This window comes from Enhydra lutris, unplaced genomic scaffold (genome assembly GCF_002288905.1).
Source record: "Enhydra lutris kenyoni isolate GAN:26980312 unplaced genomic scaffold, ASM228890v2 scaffoldscaffold25, whole genome shotgun sequence".
NCBI lineage: Eukaryota > Metazoa > Chordata > Mammalia > Carnivora > Mustelidae > Enhydra > Enhydra lutris.
Window position 1 is genome coordinate 25,576,511 of NW_019154109.1, and position 12,007 is coordinate 25,588,517.

Genomic DNA, 12,007 nt, shown 5'->3' on the forward strand with positions numbered 1-12,007 from the left:
ATTGGAAAAGACGAGTAAGATCGTTTAACAATGTCAGTCATGGGTCAAAGCTAAATTGTATCCAACAGTCTTGTGGGTTATTAATTTTACCATACAAAGCCCAAATATCTCCTAGAAGGGTGCTCTATCATTTGGGACCCTTTTTATTTGGGTAAGTTTGTATATACATCTGGACATGTATGTACATACTTATACATACATACATTAATACACATATATGATTATAGATATTGGGACTGTATAAATTTATGTATTTATATTTTTACACAAATTGTTAACTATAGATCTCTACAGATTTTTACAAAGTGAACATACTAGTATAACTACTACTCAAATCAAGAATTAGAATATTTCTAGTACCTCAAAAAGCCCATCCTGCCATGTCCCTTTTGTCATTATGTACGCCTTCCTTAATGATAGCAGTATTTTGAGTCCTACTGCTGTAGATTAGATTCGATGGTTTTGAAATTTAGACTAATGAAATCATAAAGGATGTCTTCTTTTTTGTGTGGCTCCTTTAACTCAACCTTGTGCCTGTGAGTCTCACTCATACTGTGGCACATGGCAACAGTTTGTTTTCACTGCTGTATAATATTCCATTTTATTCCATTCCATAATATTCCGTATGTGTGTGTGTGTGTGTGTGTGTGTATACACACACATACATACACATATATATGTATACATACACACACACATACCACAAAATGTATTATTACTTATTATTGCTAATTAACATTTGGGTTGTTTCTAGTTTGGGGTGATTAACACTGCTATGAACATTCTTACACGCGTCTCTTGTGGCATATATGAAAACCTTTCCATAGAGCATATGCTTTAAAGTACAATTGCTTGGTCATAGGGGATACTTTAAGAAACACTGCTAAACAATTTTCTGAAGAATCTGTGAATTTATACTATCATCAGAAGTGTTTAAGATTTCCAGGTACTGTATATCCTGACCACCATTAGGACTGCCATTTTTGTAAGATTGTGGTCCTTCTAGTGGGTATGTAGTAGCATCTCACTGTGGTTTTAATTTCATTTTTCTGGTGATTAATGATGGTGAACATCATTTTACATACTTTTTAGCCCTTTGGTATTCTTTTGTGAAGTATCTCTTCAAGTTCGTAGCCTGTTTTCTTTTGGGTTGATCAGCTTTTCCGTATTGATTACTAGCACTTAAAAATATACTCTAGGTACAAGTCCTTTATGAGATACATGTATTCAAAAGTCTCCCAATGTGTGTCTCCTTTCACACCATTATTGGTGTCTTTTGGAAAACAGAAGTACTTAATTTTAATGAACCTCAATTTGTTGATGGTTATTTTATTGTTCATAACTTTTGTCCTGGGGTGCCTGGCTGGCTCAGTCAGTGGAGCATATGGCTCTTGATCTCGGGGTTGTGAGTTCAAGCTCTGCACTGAATACAGAGATTACTTTTTGTCATTTCTAGGGTGCCAAAAGTTTAATTATGCATAGGTTTTACATTTTATTAAGTGCATTTCTCCAACCACTGAGAAAATCATATGATTTGTCTCCTTTATTCTGATGAATGGTATTGATTCATTTTCAGAAGTTTGGTTAGTGTTAGTGTCCCAAAATAAATTAAACTTTGTCAAGATGCATTTTCCTTTTCTATATTTTTAGGTTTGACTGTTAAATTATTCATAGGGTATTTTACATCTACTTTTATAAAAGCTACTGGCCTATCCTATAATTGAGGTTTTTTTTCTTGTAAGGTTCTTGTCTAGATTTGGTGTCGAGAAACCATAGAATAAGTTGATAGGTATATTTTGTTTTTCTTTTTCAGGAACCTAATTTTTTTTTTCTTAAAAAAATTTTATTTATTTATTTATTCATTTATTTAATTTTATTAACATATAATGTATTATTAGCCCCAGGGGTACCGGTATGTAAATCGTCAGGTTTACACTTCACAGCACTTACCATAGCACATACTTTCCCCAATGTCCATAACCCAACCACCCTCTCCCTACCCCCCTCCCCCGGCAACCCTCAGTTTGTTTTGTGAGATTAAGAATCTCTTATGGTTTGTCTCCCTCCCTATCCCATCTTGTTTCATTTATTCCTTTCCTACCCCCCAAACCCCCCACCGTTGCCTCTCAACTTCCACATATCAGGGAGATCATATGATAATTGTCTTTCTCTGATTGACTTATTTCGCTAAGCATAATACCTTCTAGTTTCATCCACGTCATCGCAAATGGCAAGATTTCTTTTCTTTTGATGGCTGCATAGTATTCCATTGTATATATATACCACATCTTCTTTATCCATTCGTCTGTTCATGGACATCTAGGTTCTTTCCATAGTTTGGCTATTGTGGACATTGCTGCTATAAACATTCTGGTGCACATGCCCCTTCGGATCACTACATTTGTATATTTAGGGTAAATACCCAGTAGTGTGATTGCTGTGTCATAGGGTAGCTCTATTTTCAACTTTTTGAGGAACCTTCACACTGTTTTCCAGAGTGGTTGCATCAGCTTGCATTCCCACCAATAGTGTAGGAGGGAGGAACCTATTGTTTTTAATATGCAATCAAAGTAATACTACGTTTTCCCTTTAATGCTTGGAAGAATTCACGAGCAGGCCATATGGTCCAGAAGTTCTCTTTGTGAGTACAAAGTCACATTTTTCAAGCATTTTACTTATCTTGGCTCACTTTCCAAATTTATTAGCATAGAGTTATTGCTAATATTCCTTTATTATTATTTTTTATATCATTTTTTAAATTTATTTTCTGCATAACAGTATTCATTGTTTTTGTACCACACCCAGTGCTCCATGCAATCCGTGCCCTCTCTAATACCCACCACCTGGTTCCCCCAACCTCCCACTCCCCCACCTCTTCAAACCCTTCAGATTGTTTTTCAGAGTCCATAGTCTCTCATTGTTCACCTCCCCTTCCAATTTCCCCCAACTGCCTTCTCCTAACTCCCCATGTCCTCCATGCTATTTGTTATGCTCCACAAATAAGTGAAACCATATGATAATTGACTCTCTCTGCTTGACTTATTTCACTCAGCATAATCTCTTCCAGTCCCGTCCATGTTGCTACAAAAGTTGGGTATTCATCCTTTCTGTTGGAGGCATAATACTCCATAGTGTATATGGACCACATCTTCCTTATCCATTCGTCCGTTGAAGGGCATCTTGGTTCTTTCCACAGTTTGGCGACCGTGGCCATTGCTGCTATAAACATTTGCCCCCAATTTTTTTCCCCAAATCACTGCACCATTTACATTTCCAACATCAAAGTATGACAACTTCTCCACATCTTTACTAGCATTTGTACAGATCAGCCTTTTTATCATCATTATCACCATACTTGTAGATATGAAGTAGTATCTTCCTGTGATTTTGATGTGCATTTCCTGGGTCACTAATGATGTTAAGCATGTTTTCATATGATTTCTGTTCATTTGTATGTATTAATTGGAGGGATGTCTATTGAAATCATTCATCAGTTATTTAGTGAGAAGCCTAGGTTGTCTTTTCTGTATTCATGAACTACCTAGATAAAGTCTTTTGGAAAATACCCAGAAATATGCCCCAACTCCTGGCCATGTCACATCCAGTGATTCCTCTATTATCAGCATCCCTGAGGTTATAGCCATTTATCTTCACATCTAATGGTCTTCTTAGGTCTCCCATCAGACTAGTGGGACACAGAGTCCCTGGGGATAGTCTCCAAGAGCAGAAGGAAGGGGATGAGCCAAAAGTTGAGTTGCAGTGGGATGACCAGAAGATGTGAGCAGGAGGAGCTAGAAGATGGACCTCTACATTTCCATGCCCTGGTCCTTTTAGGAGACCCTGTGGTTGGCAGGAGGGAGGTGGGAATGGGGAGGTGATGTGGATGCAGGCCCAGGTAATTTAGTTAATGTCATCAGTTGTAACTTTTCATACTGATGTGCTTAAATTTTTCTGTTTGTTTTCTATTTGTTTCATCTCCTCTTAGTTACAGTATATAACCCTTCCTACAGTGTACTTCCTTTTCTCATCCTTGGCGTTATTTTAATCATTCACTTCACTTCTACATATTGTCCAGACCCATGAACATGCTGCCTTATGTGGTCACTGACCTTTAATGGAAATTTTAAAGTTACCAAAAAAAAACTCTAAACAACTTTTTATGTGCAACATATATTTATCATTTTCACAAAAGTTTTTTCCTTTGGGGGACCGAAGGTCCCATCTGTTATCTTTTTCTTCCTTTATGAAGAATGCCTTTTAACATACCTGTTAGCATAGATCCTGGAAACATAATTATCAACTGTTCTTTTTGATATAACATCTTATATCCCGAGTCAGATATTTTTCATTAGGCTGATGGGTGGTGAACAGGCCAGGAGATACAACAGTGCCTTGAAAATGTAGTCTTCAACAGGTAAACACTACAGAGGCCAGCAGTAGAAAATATACTTGCTGAATCTAGCAGTTAATATATTTTCACTTTTTGAAAGTCAGACAAATAAGAGAAGGTCAAGTGATAAAGGCTGACAGTGATAAATGATCATAGGGGGTATATTAAAATGTATTTTTGTTTCTCTGCTTTCTCCTTAAACTCTGATTGTATACCCCATATTAACATATTGAAGTATCCCAAATCAAAGATTATTATAGTATCTAGTGTAATGTAGATATTTAATAGATATTTAATGATTGGATACACAAACAAATGGATCTAAATTATAGATTGTAGTAGACACTGAAGGAGAGGCTCCTTTCGTTTATATATAGGCAAAATGTATGGATCTCAAAGAATGAAATGCCTTTTTGTCTGTAGTTAAGGGAGAGAGAAGGGGAGGATTGGGGTGGTGGACACACAGTGGGTAATAGATTCTAAAAGAATGTGAAGACTTATTTCTCTCTAATGCCCTGTAAGTGTTATTGACCTTATCATTCATTTTGGAAAATTTGGCAACACAATTGATTTTTCAGAAATCAACTATTCGTAGAGCAGTAAACTCACCTTTAAGAAGGCAACTAACAGAACCTTAGCTGCCTATAATAAGGTTGGGGGAGAAAAGAGGGTAGACTCAAATTTAGCAGCTTAAACAGATTTCCCACTTCCTGAATCTGTCTGCAAACAATTTGCCCTTTTTGAAAAGGAAACCTTAAAGAATAATGATGTAAATAACTCAGAAACAGCTGATAAGAAAACTTCCTGTACAGGATAATGGTAGTTTCTCACCCCCACCCCCCCAATTTCTGAGGGTTTCTTATCAGATTAACTTACTTAAGGCAATGCTTTCTAGAGCCTGGTTCTTCTTTGCCAAGAGGAGATGGTGTGCAGCTCCTCAAGAACCTAAAGAAAGAGTAGCCTTGCATGAAAATGCCAAGTTGACCATGAAGCAAAACTTCACATTTCATACAACGTATAGCCCCCAACTTGTTTGCCATCACCATAAAAATTGTGATTCTTGAAGGATGCCACATTTTATTCTTTTACCGGAATCTGGAAATTGCCGCTGAGGATCTTAAGAGAACCACTGCTTCCTCATCTGTTCAATCTCATCCACACACAGATACAAGTCAAAGTCAGAAGCATGCATGTTTGTTCATGTGTACAATCATAAACACGTAATTAACTGGGCTGTTCTGGCTGGTGTTAGAGTGGTTTTCTGGAAAGTGGTAAAAGTCTCTTTTTGTTTGGATCTAAATAATATCACAGAAGGGAGGTCCCAAACACCATGTAGAAAGTTGAGCTATGAGTATCTTATTCAAGGTAATAAAACTGGCTAAAAGTTTTGTACTATTCTTTGGGGGAATTTTTTCAATTAAATTATGACAGTTACTTTCCTACTAATGTAAAATGACTATAAAGTTTTTTTAAAACTTAGTAATCATAACATTAGCAAAAATATTTTTGAAGATGAAACAAAGAGGCCACTCGAACTGAGAGGCATTGCGATCTTTATAAAAATTCCAACAACTCATTATGATCTTTATAATAATTCCAACAATTCAGTGCTGATAAACCTATCAATGGAACAGAAAAGGAAGTCTAGAAACATTTAGTATATGGCAAAACTAGCATTTCAAATAGGTGTAGACATTTCAATAACTTGATTATTTGTGTAAATTGGAAAAACTAGGAAACTCAATTGCCTATATCAAATAATAAAGCACACTGAATTACAGATTTATTAAGACTTGAGTAAGAAAACAAAAATTATTAAAAAATAAAATATAGGTGAAAATTTAAATAACTGAAACTCAGGGATGGCTTCCTTAAGAATAACTACAAAAGAGAACTAAGTGGAAAAATGGCAGATTTAATTTTATTAAAAAAACCTTTCTATATAAAAACACCTCTATATTTAAAATTAAATTCCTGTTTTATATCAGGCCTCCATGTCTGTAAAATTTTTATAATTTTGTAAAATAGAAAGTTTTTATAACTTCATAGAGAAAAAAGCTATAAATCAGTAAGAAAAATACGCCCAAATAAATGAGACTGACATAGCAATTCACAAAAGAACTGAAACATTCAATAGAGGTATTTTAAAAAGTTTATGATCACTAATAATCAAACCAGAGTAAATTAAAAGTGAAAAACAACAACGTCATTTTTATCTATGAAATTAGTGAACATTTAAAAATATAATAATAATTTCTGGTTTTTGGTAAGGGTGCAGAAAAATCTCTCCCTTCATAATTTGAACAGAAGACAGGACAATTAAATAACATAAAACAGCATAATTAAATTATGATGGGTACAGACTATGAAATTTTATGTAAGCATTAAAATACATGCTTTAGCAGAATATTTGATGACCTGAGAAAATATTGTATTGTTAAGTGACGTGTGTAGAATCACCTTAAAATAATTTTATCTGATGCTATAACTGTATCAATACTTCATGAAGGATATACACCAGTGATAGGTTTTCTTATTAAGTTGCTAAATTTTCTAAGTTTAGATAATTAACATTTATGTCTTCTAGAATCAGAAATAGTTATTAACAGACAGAAAAAAATCTGGAAGCGTATGTAACAAAAATGTAACAATTATTGCATCTAAATGATGATAAAAATAATTTTATCTTTTAATTTTATATTTTCCAAACTTTGTGTAATTAATATTTGATTTTTATGATGAGATAAAACCCTTTATGATCCAAATTATTTGTGTGCATATGTGTACAGAAGAGAATTGTAAATAAATATACCAAAAATATCAGCTTTGTTGTCTTCTAGGTAGTGAGATTTTGATGGTTTTAATTTTCTTTCTTATACTTTCTGATATTTTCTGTTTTATATATTTGACAAATGTATAAGAACAAAAATCAAACTACATTAGTGTCCTTGCTATGCTGTATTTAAATATTGCATAACATTTCTATGGTAGAGTTAGATTTTTTGTGCTTACACATGCTATGCTGTAACAGGAAGCGGAGTTTCTCTGCATGAAGGTAGTATTTATGTATTTAAATTACTAGCAAATTAAAGCACAATCTAACAGCTTGCAATTCTTGCTGAAATGGAGACGTGGAGGCGTGATATAAAACAGGAAACATTATGATTGCCAAACAGTTAATCACATGGGGTCCCAGTGACAAGGGAACTTACTTCGAACTCATTGTGCTCTTTCTGCTTCCTTTTTGGTGGCTGGAAAAAGAGGAAGGACAGGAGCAGAAATGTCACAAAGAATGGATAGGTGGTCATGTTTTTATTTAGCTTTATTAAATGAGTAGGGACGAGTTGGTGGCTGACATACATCAAAATAGCACACAAATAATTGAGGAAACAAAAGCCAGCTGAAAGTCGAGTAGACACTGGCAGGAGGTCATTTAACCTCAATCTGGACTGAAATCCTAGAACAGTGTTAGGAGGAATTTTGACATAGTATAAAAATTTGTAAAAAGTGACCCTTTCAACGTTTTGTATAAAGGAGGGTTAGAGAAAACAGAATGCTAACTTTTGACGACTAATTAAAAAAAAATCTAATTATACTGAGACACTGGTTTTCTTGGCTAATTTGTTTAGTGGCAGCATTAAAATTTTCCTTTAACTTCTTTTTATTGTGGTAAAATATATATAACATGAGATTTGCCATTTTAACCATTTTTAAGAGGACATTTCAGTGGTATTAATTGCATTCACAGTGTTGTGCAACCATCAAGACCATCTCCAAAACTTTTTTTATCAGGTCGAATGGAAATTCCAAAACCATTAAAAAATAACTCACAATCATCCATCTCCTCCAGCTACTTTTGCAATCAGGAAATGAATCCTCCAACTTTTGTTTTTCTTTTTCCATATTGTTTTAGATATTCAAATCTCCTTGCAATTCCATATGAATTTGAAGATTGGCTTTTCCATTTCTGTAAAAAGCTGTTGGAATTTTGATAGGGATTGCATTGAATCTGTAAGTCACTTTGATTGTATTAACAGCTTCTCAATATGGAGTCTTCCTATCCATGAGCACAGGATATCTGTCCATTTAGTTACATCTTCTTCAATTTCTTTTGGCAATGTTATTTTGGATATGACACCCAGATCACAAGGGACAAAATTAGAAATAAACAAGTGGGACTAAATCAAATTAAAAAGCTTCTGCACAGAAAAAGAAACTGTCAACACAGTAAAAAGACAACCTACAGAATGAAAAAAAAATATTTGCCAACTCCACATCGGATAAGGGGTTAATATCTAAAATATATAAAGTACTCATGGAACTCAATAATAAAAACAAACCAAAACAAAACAAATAACTGAATTGAAAAAAATGCGCAAAAGACCTGATCAGACATTTCTCTGAAGAAGGTATACAAAAAAGCCAGTAGATACATGAAAAGATACTCAGTATCCCTAATCATCAAGGAAATGCAAATCAAAACCACAGTGAGATATTTCCCCATTGTTGCAATGGCCATCATCAAAAAGACAAGAGAAAGAAATACTGGCACAGACATGGAGAGAAAGGAGTTCATGTGTATCATTGTGGGGCATGTACATTGGTGCCGCTTTTATGAAAAACAGTATATGGGACTTCAAAAAATTAAAAATTGAACTGCCCCACGGCCCAGCAATTCTACTTCTGGGAACATATCCAAAGGAAACAGACCCCCTAACTCTGAGAGATATCTGAACCCCCATGTTCATAGCAGCAGTATGAACTAGTCAGGACATGGCAATAGCCTAGTGTCCACTGATGGGTGGATAAAGGAGTTGTGGTGTATATATAGTCAACAGAATATTATTTAGCCATAAAAAAATGAGAAAATCCTACCACTGGTGACACAATGGCTGGACCTCAAAGACATTATGCTAAGTGAAATAAGTCAGAGAAAGACAAATACTGTATGGCCTCATCTATGCGTAGACTATAAAAGCAAACAGACAAGCTTACAAGCCAAACTCACAGAAAGAGATCAGGCTTGTGGTTACCAGAGGGGGCAGGCGGGTGGGGAGAACTGGAGGAAGGTGATCAAAAGATGTAAACTTCCAGGGGCACCCGGGTGGCTCAGTGGGTTAAGCCTCTGCCTTCGACTCAGGTCATGATCCCAGGGTCCTGGGACCGAGCTCTGCATCAGGGAGCCTGCTTCCCCCTCTCTCTCTGCCTGCCTCTCTACCTGCTTGTGATCTCTCTATGTCAAGTAAATAAATACAATTTTTTTTAAAAAAGTAAACTTCCCATTATAACATAAACAAGTACCAGGGATGGAATGTGCAGCTGACACTGCTGTATGGTACATGGAAAGTTGTTAAGAGAATAAATCCTAAGAGTTCTGATCACAAGGAGAAAATTTTCCTCTTTTCTTCTTTTTTCTTTATATTGTACCTACAGGAGAAGATGGATGTTAGCTGAACCTATTGTGTTAATCATTTTACAGTATATGTAAATCAAACCATCTTATATATGTTAAATTTATGCAGAGATGTAAGTCAATTATTTTTCAATAAAACTGAAAAAATGTTTTAATTAGAAAAAATACATGAGGGAATTGAGTGGAAAAGTTGACTGCTTTCTTCATTGGACAAGCAGCCTGTGCTAGAGGCAGCTGGCTGTTCGGACATCAAGAATTCAAGTCTCTGGAGAGGTTATAAACTCACACTTGTAACATGGTAATAAAAGGTGTCCCTGCTTTAATATAGAGAGTACAGCAAGCCTAATTACATCTTTCTTGGATTTCCGAGAACATGGAAATTTCTCAGTGAGATAATTCTGAATGTGTGTTACGTGATGGGATAATTTGGTAAATGATAAGAGGAGGAGGTTCAGAAGATTAGGTAGATCATGTAGAGACTTCCAACATTGCTTAGGATGTTTGGTATTTTTAAGAGGCAAAACAGCTGATGTTATCTTGATAATGTTTTTTTCCTTCTCCAAAAAACTATTAAATATTTTAGATTTCATTTGCATTTATTAGGATTTTTGTAAATCTTTCAGATTAAAACAAGACACAATAAAATGAATGCTGAGGCAAACCTTGATGTGACTCTAACATAAAAATCAACATTTCCTGGAACAGCCTCAGGATGGTTGGGCCAAGCCTGGGCTGCCTCTGCACGAAGACACACTGAAGGTCCTTCAGGGCAAGCATCCCCAGACAGACTTCGTGAATTCTCGGAGGTGAGAAGGACTCTTCCACCCAAATGGCATCTACAATCCAAGTGAGTCTTGAAGGCTTTTACTGCTTCAGAATATTTTGACCGCCAGTCTCTCGAAAGGTTCCTGAGTCTACTTGGGAAATTTAAAAGTTTCCTGGAAACATCTTATAAAACGATATGGACTTGAATTTTAACACTTAGAGTAGGACTTAAGATATTTGGCAGGTATTGCTAGATTAACTCACAGACTTCCCCCCATGGTCTTTACATGCCACTCTTTCTCTTGTGCAGACTTCCTGTAGAAATGTCCTTTTCCTTTTCAAGGAAAAAGAAAGAAAAAGAATAAAAAAAAGAAAGAAAAGGCCTGAATTCTCTCATGCTTTCCTCTGTCTTCCCTACCAGTTCTGACTGGTTTCTTAACATGTTTGAGGCCCTGATGACTGGAAAGTGGAGGACTTCAAAGTCCGTATCTTAAAATTTACAGCGTGGCTGCTTGGATTTTATAATAATATAGGAATGATGTGGGAATTGATGGTGTAAAACAAATTATAGAGTTGTAGCCGAGGATTTATGAAAACCCTAGTGCGGTGTAAAAAGATCACATTTCTCACAAAGTAGGTGTCAGTTTCTCAACTTAGCCTCCTTGGGCATTAAAAAAAAAAAAAGAGGCAGAAGAGGATTAAGATTATTATTATCATTTGTAGTACTAATAAGAAAATGCTACTATACTAACATGAGCTGCATTTCCTGAGTTGCTTTATAACATTCTTTTAGGTGTCCTTCAAAATAATCTCCAGGGGTAGGTCATGAAGGCCCATTTTCAGATACTAAAAGAGAGATAATAAAGTAAACGAGTTTAGAGGCAGTTGCCAGGTCTTGTGTCTGCTGCACCACACCTAGAGAGCACCCAAGTCATGACTTTTAGCTGGTTCGTCAGGCCAGGTTTTTAATTTTTTTTTTAGGAAAAGATCTAAAAAGTAAGGACAGAGGCTTGGTTCTGGACTCAGGGAGCTACCTCTTAGAGAAGTCTGTTCTGTAAAGTCCTGGGCAATAGTGACTACCTGTCTAGATCCCAACTCCAGGAAGACTATTTACACACAGTCATTCTGATGGGCAGGAACTGTTTTTACAATTTGGTCCAATTGCATTGGTCCAGGAGAGGGCACTAGATTCTGGGCTGTCTGGTTATAGTTTGGCCAGCCATGTGTTTTTTTGTGTGGCCTGGCTTTAAAAAAATGTGGCAGTCTCATAAAATTTCTCTTCACAAGCATTTGCAATCAGGAAGCCAAAAGGAAAAGGTAGTTAGTGGTGGGGCCAGAAGATGAATGGAGGTATTGAGAGATGGGAGAGAGAATTTGGTCTAAAAAAATGGGAAACAGGTTTAAACTCAACGTGTGAGGCAGCAAACATGAGTAAGAGT